Source organism: Balaenoptera physalus (assembly GCF_965194825.1).
Source record: "Balaenoptera physalus genome assembly, chromosome: 6".
Lineage (NCBI taxonomy): Eukaryota > Metazoa > Chordata > Mammalia > Artiodactyla > Balaenopteridae > Balaenoptera > Balaenoptera physalus.
Genome location: NC_138885.1, coordinates 117,422,168 through 117,433,868, shown reverse-complemented (window position 1 = coordinate 117,433,868; position 11,701 = coordinate 117,422,168). Strand labels below are relative to the sequence as shown.

The 11,701-nt window shown below is 44.4% G+C and overlaps 1 pseudogene across 1 annotated transcript; it reads left to right on the top strand.

Moving 5' to 3' along the window:
• Positions 1–3,711: 3,711 nt before the first annotated feature.
• On the top strand, positions 3,712–6,079 carry LOC309662260 (thioredoxin, mitochondrial pseudogene; annotated as a pseudogene). The gene is made up of 2 exons: positions 3,712–3,750; positions 5,494–6,079. The product of its transcript is annotated as a thioredoxin, mitochondrial pseudogene (transcript).
• Positions 6,080–11,701: the final 5,622 nt, after the last annotated feature.

Here is an 11,701-nt window from a genome sequence, read left to right as displayed (position 1 = left end):
CCCAGGGACTCTGTAAGACCTCAGACAGGAAACGCGACCCCCTACATTTATCCTAATAACACCGAGAAATTCCACCTTCTGAATGCTAGACGGGTGGTAGGAACGTGTTAAATTAGACTATTTTATTTCATCTGTTTTGCAGATTTTTCGAATGGTGTAAGAAAAGAGGAGAAAAAGCACATTAAAGTAGAGCAGGAAAGGAGCTAGTGCGTTCTGACAAAAGTATAAAGGTTAATTTGGAGGCCGTGAGCAGCAACGATCTACACAGGTATCCACTGCACAATATCTATATTCCAAACAAGTATTTTTGGTTGCTGACTGCAGGGGGCTGGAATACAAGAATCCGCTCGCAACAAATGCTATCAGTATTCCCCCTAAACAGTAGCCAAATGTTTAATAAAAAGGCAGCAGGAACCCGCACAAATATAGTCAACTAATTTTTGACAAAAGAGCAAAGGTATTTCAATGGAGAAAGAATATCCTTTTTAACAAATGGTGCTGGAACAACAGACATCCATAGACAAAACAAACAAAAAAATTAATCTAGCCCAGACCTCAAGGCTTTTCACGGAAACTAACTTAAAATTGATCATGGGCCTAAAAGTCAAAAGCAAAAACATAAAACTCCTAGAAGATAATGTAGGAGAAAATCTAGACGACCTTGGGTTTAGCAGTGAGTTTTTAGATACAACACCAAAAACATGATCCGTGAACAAAAAAAAACTGCTGAATTGGACTTACTGAAATTAAAAACTTCTGCTCTGCAAAAGACACTGTTAATGAAAAGACAAACCACAGACTGGGAGATATATTTGCAAAATCCATATCTGATAAAGGATTATATCCAAAATATGCAAAGAACTCTCAAAACTCAACAATAAGAAAACAATACAGAATAAAAATGGGCAAAAGATCTGGGAAAAAAAAACTCACCAAAGAGATATACAGATGGCAAACAAGCATATGAAAAGATGCAGAATATCACATATCACAATGAAAACGCACATTAAGACAAAATATGGGGAATTCCCTGGCAATTCAGGGGTTAGGACTTGGCGCTTTCATTGCCGGGGCTGTGTTCTGTCCCTGGTCTTGGGACTAAGATCCCACAAGCCACGCAGCTCGGTAAAAAATCAAATGCTAACAGGGTGCTGAGCAACAGGAACTCTTCCGCGTTGCTGGTGGGAATGCGAAACGTAAGACCACTTTGGAAGACAGTTTGGCAGTCTCTTACAAAGCAAAACATACGATCCAGCAACCATGCTCCTAGGTGTTTACCCAACTAAGTTGAAAACTTATGTCTGCACAAAAACCCGCACAGGAATGTTCAACAGTTTTACTCACCAAACACCGAAAGCAACCAAGATGGTCCTCAGTAGGTGAATGGATAAACAAACTGTGGCACATCCACACAATAGAATATCATTCTGCAATAAAAAGAAATGAGCTATCAAGGCATGGGAAGACAAGGAGGAACTTTAAATGCCTATCACTAAGTGAAAGAGGCCAATCTGAAAAGTCTACATACTGTATGAGTCCAACTCTACGGCATTCTAGAAAAGGCAAAACTGAAAAGATCAGTGGTTGCCAGGGGTTCTGGGGATGGGAAAGAAGGGACGCATATGGGGAACACAAGGGATTTTCAGGGCAGTCAATGGATTCTGCATGATACTGTAGTGGCAGATACATGACATTTTGCATTTGTCCAAACAGGTAGACCTGTACCGAAACGGAAGTGAACTCCAATGTCAGCTGTGGATTTTATCAATATTGATTCATTCATTGTAACAAATGTACTACTGTTACACAAAAGATGTTAACACTGGAAATGGTGTGTGGGAGGAGGAAAATTGGGAACTCTCTGTACTATATGCTAAACCGTTCTGTACATCTAAAACTGCTCTTTAAAAAAAAGTCTATTATTTAAAAAAAAAAAAAAAAAAGACAGTAGGAAGAGGTGTTAAACTTCTCGTGAGAATTACTGCCCAGTTTTCATGGAATCCAATATGTAATTTCATCGAGGCCCATCTAACGGCTCCTAACACATAGGCCAATATTTGTTTGCATGACTGGCCTACTCAGAAAGGCCTGCGAGTCCAGGAGTCGTGTGCTCCATGCCGCAGTGGCCTCTCGGTGATGTTTGCAGAGCATGTCTCAGCTGTGAGGAAGCATCTGCCACAAGCTTCTCGTATGAAACAAAGAAGAGGGGTATGCTCGCCAACTTCACTTACAACCCTCTGGCCGAGGTTTGCTTTGGGGCTTGCTTCTACTTTTCCTCAGGGAGACTGGAACCGAAACTACAAAGGGAGATGGTTGTATCAGGTGGTAGCACGTGGTGAACGCACTTGGAGAAGTAAACAGGAGTGAGGACAGAGATTTCCATCACCTGCCTGCCGTGGATGTGAGATGAGGTGGGTGGTCGCCCCTTCTGCTCCCCTTGACCTGGGTAGGCATCCAGTCTTTTTTTCAAGATAGGATGAATTGTGTCTCCCGCCTCAAATTCATATGTTGAAGTCCTAACCCCCAGCACCTTAGCATGCGACTATTTTTGGAAAGACAGCCTTTAAAGGAGTAAATAAATCAAATGCAGTCATTAGGGTGACCCTTCCTTATCCAATCTGACTGGTGTCCTTATAAGAAGAGGAGACTGGGACACAGACATGCACAGAGGGAAGACCGTGTGAAGACACAGCAAGGAGGGAGGACTCGGGAGAAACCCACCCTGCCGACACCTTGACTTGAACTTCCAGCCTCCAAGACTGTGAGAAAATAAGTTCTGTTTGTTTCTCATTCTTTTTGGCTACGCCGAGTGCAGGATCTTAGCTCCCCGATCAGGGATCGACCCCGTGCCACCTGCATTGGGAGTGCAGAGTCTTAACCGCTGGACCGCCAGGGAAGTCCTAATAAATTTCTGTTATTTAAACCACCCAATCTTCGGTGCTTTGTTATGGCAGCACGAGCAGCAAATGCATGTGAGTTATTGCTGTTTCTTTTCTATTTGGAATGTCACATTCACTTCACATCCTTTGAATACTGAAAACACCTCACATTGGGCATGGGGATGTTCGTGCACAGTGTCGAATTTGATCCTCCCAGTAATACTGGAGGGCAGGGATTTTTATCTCCAATGCTCAGAGTAAAAGACTTGGCCCAAGAGGTTAAAGGATTGAGAGGAGGGGGTTTGTAAGCACTTCTACGCCCCAGACCTTCTTTGGCAAGTTACTGACTATATTGATTACCACTGCATAAATACATAAAATAATATACATAAGATTACAAGGAAACTCGATTCTGTAAAAATATAGTTAAATTAAAAAAAGAAATTCCAATGTCATAATACATGTGCTTCTTTCTCAGTACTTCCAATCATAAGCTCTAGAGGTGGTACTAATAACTTCTGTCATTTCAAAGTAGTGGTGGGTACAAATAAAATCTGCTTCGACTCTAACCTGCTCTGAAAATACATCAGATTTCTCTTGGTGACAAATTGGTAACAAATCAAAGATACAGTTAATGCTACTGTCATCTCCTCTATAGTCATAGTTGTCAGAAATGCTCAATTTGGGTTAACTGCAGAGGTTTTCCCCATCCATGTTCATGGACCCCCCGCAATCTCTCCCTGGGACCTTCCTGCCAAGGGAGGAAGTGCAAGCTGCATCCCATGACTCTCTATGGCCCTTCTGCCTACCTAGACTCATCCATGCCACCACCATGGACCCCCTCCCATGGCTCATGGGCCGGGACCCTAGAGTGAGATGACTTTAAGGGGATGCCAAAAACTTACTCATCCAGATGAGTAATACGTGCTTCCCTGGTGGCGCAGTGGTTGAGAATCTGCCTGCCAATGCAGGGGACACGGGTTCGAGCCCTGGTCTGGGAAGATCCCGCATGCCGCGGAGCGACTAGGCCCGTGAGCCACAATTGCTGAGCCTGCGCGTCTGCAGCCTGTGCTCCACAACAAGAGAGGCCGCGATAGTGAGAGGCCCACGCACCGCGATGAAGAGTGTTTATTTTGACAAAATTCAACACCCATTTATGATAAAAACTCTCCAGAAAGTGGGCATAGAGGGAACCTACCTCAACATAATAAAGGCCATATATGACAAACCCACAGCAAACATCATTCTCAATGGTGAAAAACTGAAAGCATTTCCTCTAAGATCAGGAATGAGACAAGGATGTCCACTCTCACCACTATTATTCAACATAGTTCTGGAAGTCCTAGCCACGGCAATCAGAGAAGAAAAAGAAATAAAAGGAATACAAATTGGAAAAGAAGAAGTAAAACTGTCACTGTTGGGCTTCCCTGGTGGCGTAGTGGTTGAGAATCTGCCTGCCAATGCAGGGCACGCGGGTTCGAGCCCTGGTATGGGAAGATCCCACATGCCGCGGAGCGACTAGGCCCGTGAGCCACAATTGCTGAGCCTGCGCGTCTGGAGCCTGTGCTCCACAACAAAAGAGGCCACGATGGTGAGAGGCCTGCGCACCGCAATGAAGAGTGGCCCCCGCTTGCCACAACTAGAGAGAGCCCTTGCGCAGAAACGAAGACCCAACACAGCCAAAAATAAGTAAATAAATGAAGTTTTAAAAAAAACAAAAAAAATGATGCAACTCATTTGAGCAGCTAAAACAATTAAAAAAAAAAAAAAAAACTGTCACTGTTTGCGGAAGACATGATGCTATACATAGAGAATCCTAAAACTGCCACCAGAAAACTGCTAGAGCTAATTAATGAATATGGTAACGCTGCAGGATACAAAATGAATGCACAGAAATCTCTTGCATTCCTATACACTAATGATGAAAAATCTGAAAGAGAAATTATGGAAACACTCCCATTTACCATTGCAACAAAAAGAATAAAATACCTAGGAATAAACCAAAAAAGAAAAACAACAACAAAAAAACTGGTAAATGAAAACAACATTTAAAATTGTGTTGTCATTAGAGTATACACAAAGTAATTGAAGCTGTAGGTATAGAAGTGATTGCCTTGAGAAGACATGTATAATAAGGAAAGGAAGAAAGGAAGGAAGGAAAGAAGGAAGGAAGGAGGGGAAGAAGGAAAGCAAGAAGGAAGGAAGAGAAGGAAGGGAAGGAAAGGAGAGGTCTTCAAAAATAGGGAGATTTAAGTGGCATTTAAGTAAACCTGCCAAAGGGAGCAGTGGCAATCAAGGGACCTGAGTATTAATTAGGAATGACTGATCACGTGAGTCCCATGAGGGTAGGGATCACATCTGCTTCTCATTTCTGGAGCAGAGCACCTAGCACAGTACCTGGCCAGTAGATGCTCCATTCGCAATTGTCCAGTGTTGTCCGTGGGGCAGGAAAGCTACAAATACCATTGGCTGCGGCAACTGGGTGACTGGGGATGTGTGCAAGCTGGATGGCAGGCAGTGAGTAAAGAAATGAATAGGGAACAGAAGTGCCCTTGACCGGTGGGGAGGGCCGCGTTGTGCACCCCTCTGCTCTCGCTGCAGGGAGATGGCTTAGCGACTTCTCCTGGGGAGGTTCCTGGCCTCCATAATCTGCAGGAAGCCCTCTCAGAGTCAGTGGGCGCCCCTTGCCTCCAGGGCCCTGCAGACCCCACAGCGCAGTCCTAATAACCTAACAGTAACACCCAGCCAAGCCCAGTCAATATACACCACCAGAGTCTGTACAATGACCTTTAACATCCAGGATGGACCAGACTTTCAAGACTGAGTTGTCAACAGTGAGACACCAGTGGTTGTGGATTTCCATGCACAGTGATGTGGTCCCTGCAAGATCCTGGGGCCAAGGTTAGAGAAGGTGGTGGCCAAGCAGCATGGAAAGGTGGTGATGGCCAAGGCGGATATTGATGACCACACAGACCTCGCCATAGAGTATGAGGTATCAGCTGTGCCCACCGTGCTGGCCATCAAGAATGGGGATGTGGTGGACAAGTTTGTGGGCATCAAGGATGAGGACCAGCTGGAGGCCTTCCTGAAGAAGCTGATTGTCTGACAAGCAGGGAAGCGTCCTGACTGCCCCTGCCCACCTGGGCCCCGTGGTCCCGGGGGACCCAGGTAGAACTCATAGCCCTTCTGTGCCGGCCCTTCCTACCTCCTTCCTCTGCCTGGCCCCTGTGGGTCCGTGCTTTGGAGACCAGGCCTCCAAACACAGGAGCCTCAAGTGCTCCCAACCTGGCTGACCGCCAGGGTGGCCGCCCAAGGAGCGGTGCCGCCACCGAGCTGGGACAGCCGTCTCCTCACCCACTCTCTGCTCCTTCTAGGGCTTGTTGCCGTGCTCCCAGGATGCTGGGACAGAGTCCCGGGGCCAGCCTGCAGTAACAGCTTGGTCTCCCTGCTCCCTTCTGATCTGAACCCCGGTGCCTGGCTCATCTGCCTCCTGCATTTTTCTTTCCTGCTGCTGTTTTGTAAAAAAAAAAAAAAAAAAAAAAAAAAAAACAGAAGAAGCAAAAAAGAAACCCAGGGCTTCCCTGGTGGCGCAGTGGTTGAGAATCTGCCTGCTAATGCAGGGGACACGGGTTTGAGCCCTGGTCTGGGAAGATCCCACATGCCGCGGAGCAACTGGGCCCGTGAGCCACAATTACTGAGCCTGCGCATCTGGAGCCTGTGCTCCGCAACAAGAGAGGCCGCGATAGTGAGAGGCCCGCGCACCGCGATGAAGAGTGGCCCCCGCTCGCCGCAACTAGACAAAGCCCTCGCACAGAAACGAAGACCCAACACAGCCATAAATAAATTAATTAATTAATTACAAAACAAAAACAACCCATAGAATACAGTACCAACAGCAGACCCTAATACAATCCACGGTCGTTGGTGATAACGATGTGTCAATGTAGGTCCATTTATTGTAACAAATGTACCACTCTGGTGTGGGATGTTGATGATGGGGAAGGCTGTGCATGTGTGAGGGCAGAGGGAGTATATGAGAAGTCGCTGTACTTTCTACTCATTTTGCTAATGTTTTGTTATTTGTAATTTCTTCTTCTAAAAAAAAGAGGATATTAAAAAAAAAAAAAAGAAATGAGTTATCAAGCCATGAAAAGAGACGAAGGAACCTTAAGTGCATATTGCTAAATAAAAGAAGCCAATCTGAAAAGGCTGCATACTGAATGACTCCAACGATATGACATTCTGGGAAAGAAAGTAAAGAGATGTGATAGTCAGGGGTCAAGGGTCAAGGCGGGGTGAGGAAGTGATGATTAGGTGAAACACAGGAGATATTTAAGGCAGTGAAACTATTCTGTAGGATACCGTATTGATGGACACATGACATTATTTGTCAAAACCTACGGAACTGTATAACACAAAGAGCGAATCCTAATGCAAACTATGGACTTTAGTTAGTAATGGTATATGAATATTGGTTCATCAATTGTACTAAATTGTAACTGCACTAAGGCAAGAGAACTAAGAGAGAACTAAGAACCGCACTAAGGAGAAACTGTGAGTGGGAAAAGGAGAGGATATATGGAAACTCTCTGTACTATCTGCTCAATTTTCTTTTTTTAAATTTTATTTTACTTTATTTCTTTATTTCTTTATTTTTGGCTGTGTTGGGTCTTCGTTGCTGCACGCGGGCTTTCTCTAGTTGTGGTGAGCGGGGCCACTCTTTGTTATGGTGCACAGGCTTCTCATTGTGGTGGCTTCTCTTGTTGTGGAGCACAGGCTCTAGGCGCACAGGCTTCAGTAGTTGTGGCACGCGGGCTCAGTAGTTGTGGCTCGCGGGCTCTAGAGCGCAAGCTCAGTAGTTGTGGCACATGGGCTTAGTTGCTCTGTGGCATGTGGGATCTTCCCAGACCAGGGATCAAACCCGTGTCCCCTGCATTGGCAGGAGGATTGTTAACCACTGCACCACCAGGGAAGCCCTATCTGCTCAATTTTCTGTAAACCTAAAACTGCTTTAAAAAATTGTTTATTAATTTTGTAAAAAGTGCAACCCATGGCTTGACCAGTTCTGTATATACCACTTTCTTAGGCAGTAAATTATCTTTGCAGAGCGCCTTTGGGCAACAAGCAATGATGCAGCATAGCCCACATAGACAGAAGGGTTTTGAAGACAACAAGCCTTCAAACTCATCCCCCCACTAGAGTGTGAGCAGGAATGACAGAAGGGGGAACAGAATGCGGTGTGTGGAACCCTGGGTCCCCCTTTTAGCTACAATCAAGGAGTCACTGAGCACATGAAGGCAGCCTCGCAGGGGTAGCACCGCTTTAAGAAACAAGCGACACTTCTGACTTGTTTTACCCAAATAACTTAAACAAGCAAATAATAACCAAGTGATTCATCCTACATGATCTTCAGTTTTCCCATTGATACAACTGACAGTATTATGCATTATAGATGCTGCTGTGTTGTTTTCAAGCCTTCCTTGAAAGCCTTCACAAAAACGTCAAAACATCCTCGCATATGATACTGATGATAAGGAAGTGGATATGTGTGATCACATATGAGATATCTTATTAAGGGAAGTGTGGGAGGGTTCTTCTTTAGAATATTTTCAAAAAGCTCTTCTAAACACTAGATATATTTTTTATTACTTTTACTGCTGTTCTTCTCCTACTTGTTACCTGAAGTTTTGTCTAAGGACCGCAGGGGTTTTCTTAACCTTACAAGTAAGTTTCTGTTGAGTAGAACCTCGTCATGCTACTTGTTGCTATTGATAGAGTTTGTTAAGCCAACAGTGAAAGCAATCTGTCCTCTCAATGCATGGTAGCACTTCAATAGTGGAGATTCTGGAATGAATTTTAAAATCAGAGATGAGAAGCATTTCCCCCACCCACCTGGGATTGGAAAGAGAAAATTCAGTAAGACAAAACAGGATGCAGAGCTTAAGAAGTGGGTTAGAGCCCACGAAGTTCTAAGAATCACAACTGTTGAAGAAATATTAAGCAGACCAGAAAATTAGTGAAATGAGTCCAGGTTGAGTGAGACTGAATGCTTTCCCCAAGTCCCACATGGTAACTGCCTTTTTTCTTCTGTAGGGGGAGAAAGAATTGGGAAGAGATTTCAGATTTCTAGAGATTCCCTTGAATAGTTCCTACTGGACTGCTCACTGGGACAATATTCTTTTTCCTCCCCAAGGTGGCCATATGCAGCAGCAGTTCACCCCATCCATTCACTCTCATCACTTAGAATGGAGTTGTCCCCATGCAAACATCGAGCAATGGCACCGTGAGAATTGATAGGCTCATGAAAGCAAGGCTGATGGGAGCCCTGGGGTGCACCCCCAAACTAAAAGGACTCAGGTTGCAAGACCTGTCACTTAACAGTCACAGCAGGATATATTTTTGGTAATTGCAGCCTAATTTGGATTGTGTTTTTGGAAAACGATAACATTAGTTTTCTAAAAACTAGAAAATTTGTTAGGGGGGAGTGGTGGCTCTCTCCAACTCCACTTTGAAGCTAAAATGGCAAACTGTTTGGAATACAAACTTTTCCTTCCCGTGGATTTATGTAGTAGATGTTTCAAAATGACTGGCAAATACATAGAATTCATACAAAGTTAGAGGCAAAAGGGTGCTCCAGAACCCTCTGGTTGAATCTCTTCACTCTATAGTTGAGGAGAATGAGGTCCAGAGAGGCTAAGTGTTATGCCCAAGGGCACACAGCTGGCTCACAAGACGAGACTTGAATCCGGATTGCCTATGTACTGGCCAATGCTCTTCCCTCTCTACTGTGCTCTACTTCCCAGCACCACAAGAGGACACCTACTGTGTCTTGCAGAATCTAGACTATTTTTTGAAAGCTTGGAACTAAACTTGTGACTAATTAGAATACAGTGTTCCACCACCTTTAAGTCACCAGCTAAAATCCACTGCTCCCCGTCGCAGCACGCCCGAGGCCTTCTGGGTAACCAAAGAAAGATTATTGTCTCAACTCAGTTCTCTGTGTCTAGGTACCCACAAAATGGAAATCACTTTACTTGGGGAAGAGCAAGAGGACAAGATGAGATGAAAAGGAAGCATGTTTAAAATGGATAAAAGGAGGCACTTTTTCCCCACTACACACAATTGAACTGGGGAACTCACTGCAGCAGGATATTAAGATCAATGGTGAAGATTTGTGTTTTAAAAGATTAGACATTTCACATGCATATCATCAACAGCGACACTCAATGGGATGAAAGTAAGATGGATGAAAGTTCTCAAGCTTCAGTGCATAAGTTGATCACCAACTGGGTCAGGTGAAAAGAAAAAAAGTTGTCTACTGGATTAAAATTTCACAGAAAGGCAGATCTGGGGGGTTCCAGTCATTGCTGCTGTGTAACAAACCACTCCAAAGTAGTGGTGTGAACCAACAGGCATTTTATTATGCACATGGATACGGTGGATCAGGAATTTGGAGAGGGCACAGCAGGGATGGCTTGTCTCTGATTCATGACATCTGGGGCCTCAGTTGGGAAGACTTGAACAACTAGGAATGACTTGAGGTTGGGGGCTGGAATCATCTGGAAGCTTCTTTACCTAACCTGGGATGACTTGAAGGCTCACTCAGCTGGGACTGTCAAGTGGAGCATCTATATGTAGGTGTCAAGAGGGAGTGTCCCAAGAAAAAGCACTTCCAAAAAACAAGTGTCCCAAGAGACCCAGGTAGAAACTACACGGCCTTTTATGACCTATCCATGGAAGTTTTAGAGCATCACTTCCAACACAGTCCATGGGTCAAAACCGTCACAAGCCCACTGAGATTCAAGAGGAGGAGACTTAGGACCGCCTACATCCCTCCCCTATGGGGAATGGCAAGATCACATTGCAGAAAAACCTGTGGGATGGGAGAGGTTTTCGCAGCCATCTTTGGAAAATGCAATCCCCCAGGGAAGTGGTGGGTGATGTGAGGTTACAAGAACACACAATCTAGTGGAAAAAACTGACATATGAACAGGGAATCACAGTACAATAAAATAAATTTCAAGGTAGTTATTTCCCCCTCTTTTACAAGAATTCTTTTTTTTTCCCTTTGATAAGAGTCATCACATTAAAATTTTTTCATTCATTGTCTGTCTTCTACTAGATTGGAATCTCCATGCATTTAGTTTCCTACTGTAACCCCTGTGCCTAAAACACTACCAAGCCCCAAATAGGCACTCAATAAATATTTGCTGAAAGAGTACATGAGTAAAGTGCTGTAATAGAGAAGTAGTGGGAGGGCTGTGGGAGTACAGGCAATAACAAAGCACTCAGCTTGACAGAAATGACATTTGAGTGGGTCTTGAATGCTCTTGAAGGATAAACAACAATTTTTCTGGTGGAAAAAAAAGGGCATAAATTTTTCTCCTTAAATCTCCTCCAGAGACTTCATTAGCCAAGTTTAAGTGGGCAGATCTCATCCTAAGTGTACAGACTGCAAGTAGTAGTTACAATGTTCTTGGTTGCAAGTGAAAGAAAACAGGGACTCAAATGTATTAAAAAATAAGCAGCGTATCGTATCACATAACAACAAGTCTGGAGGCCAACAGTTCAGGCAGCCTCAATGCCATCCTTCTTCACTGGGTCAACTTAGCTCCTTTGTGGTTGCAAGATGGTGCCCACAGTGGTAGGCATCACAGGCAGACAAAACAATACCCAGCAGGGGAGAGGACTGCTTCTCCTTTGGAGTAAGAGCTTTCCCATAAGCCCCTGACAGACTTACCTCACACTGGCCCCCACACCACGCCTTATTGGCTAGAACTGTGTCCCATGCATGTATGTAACCTAAACGCTGATAAGAAGAA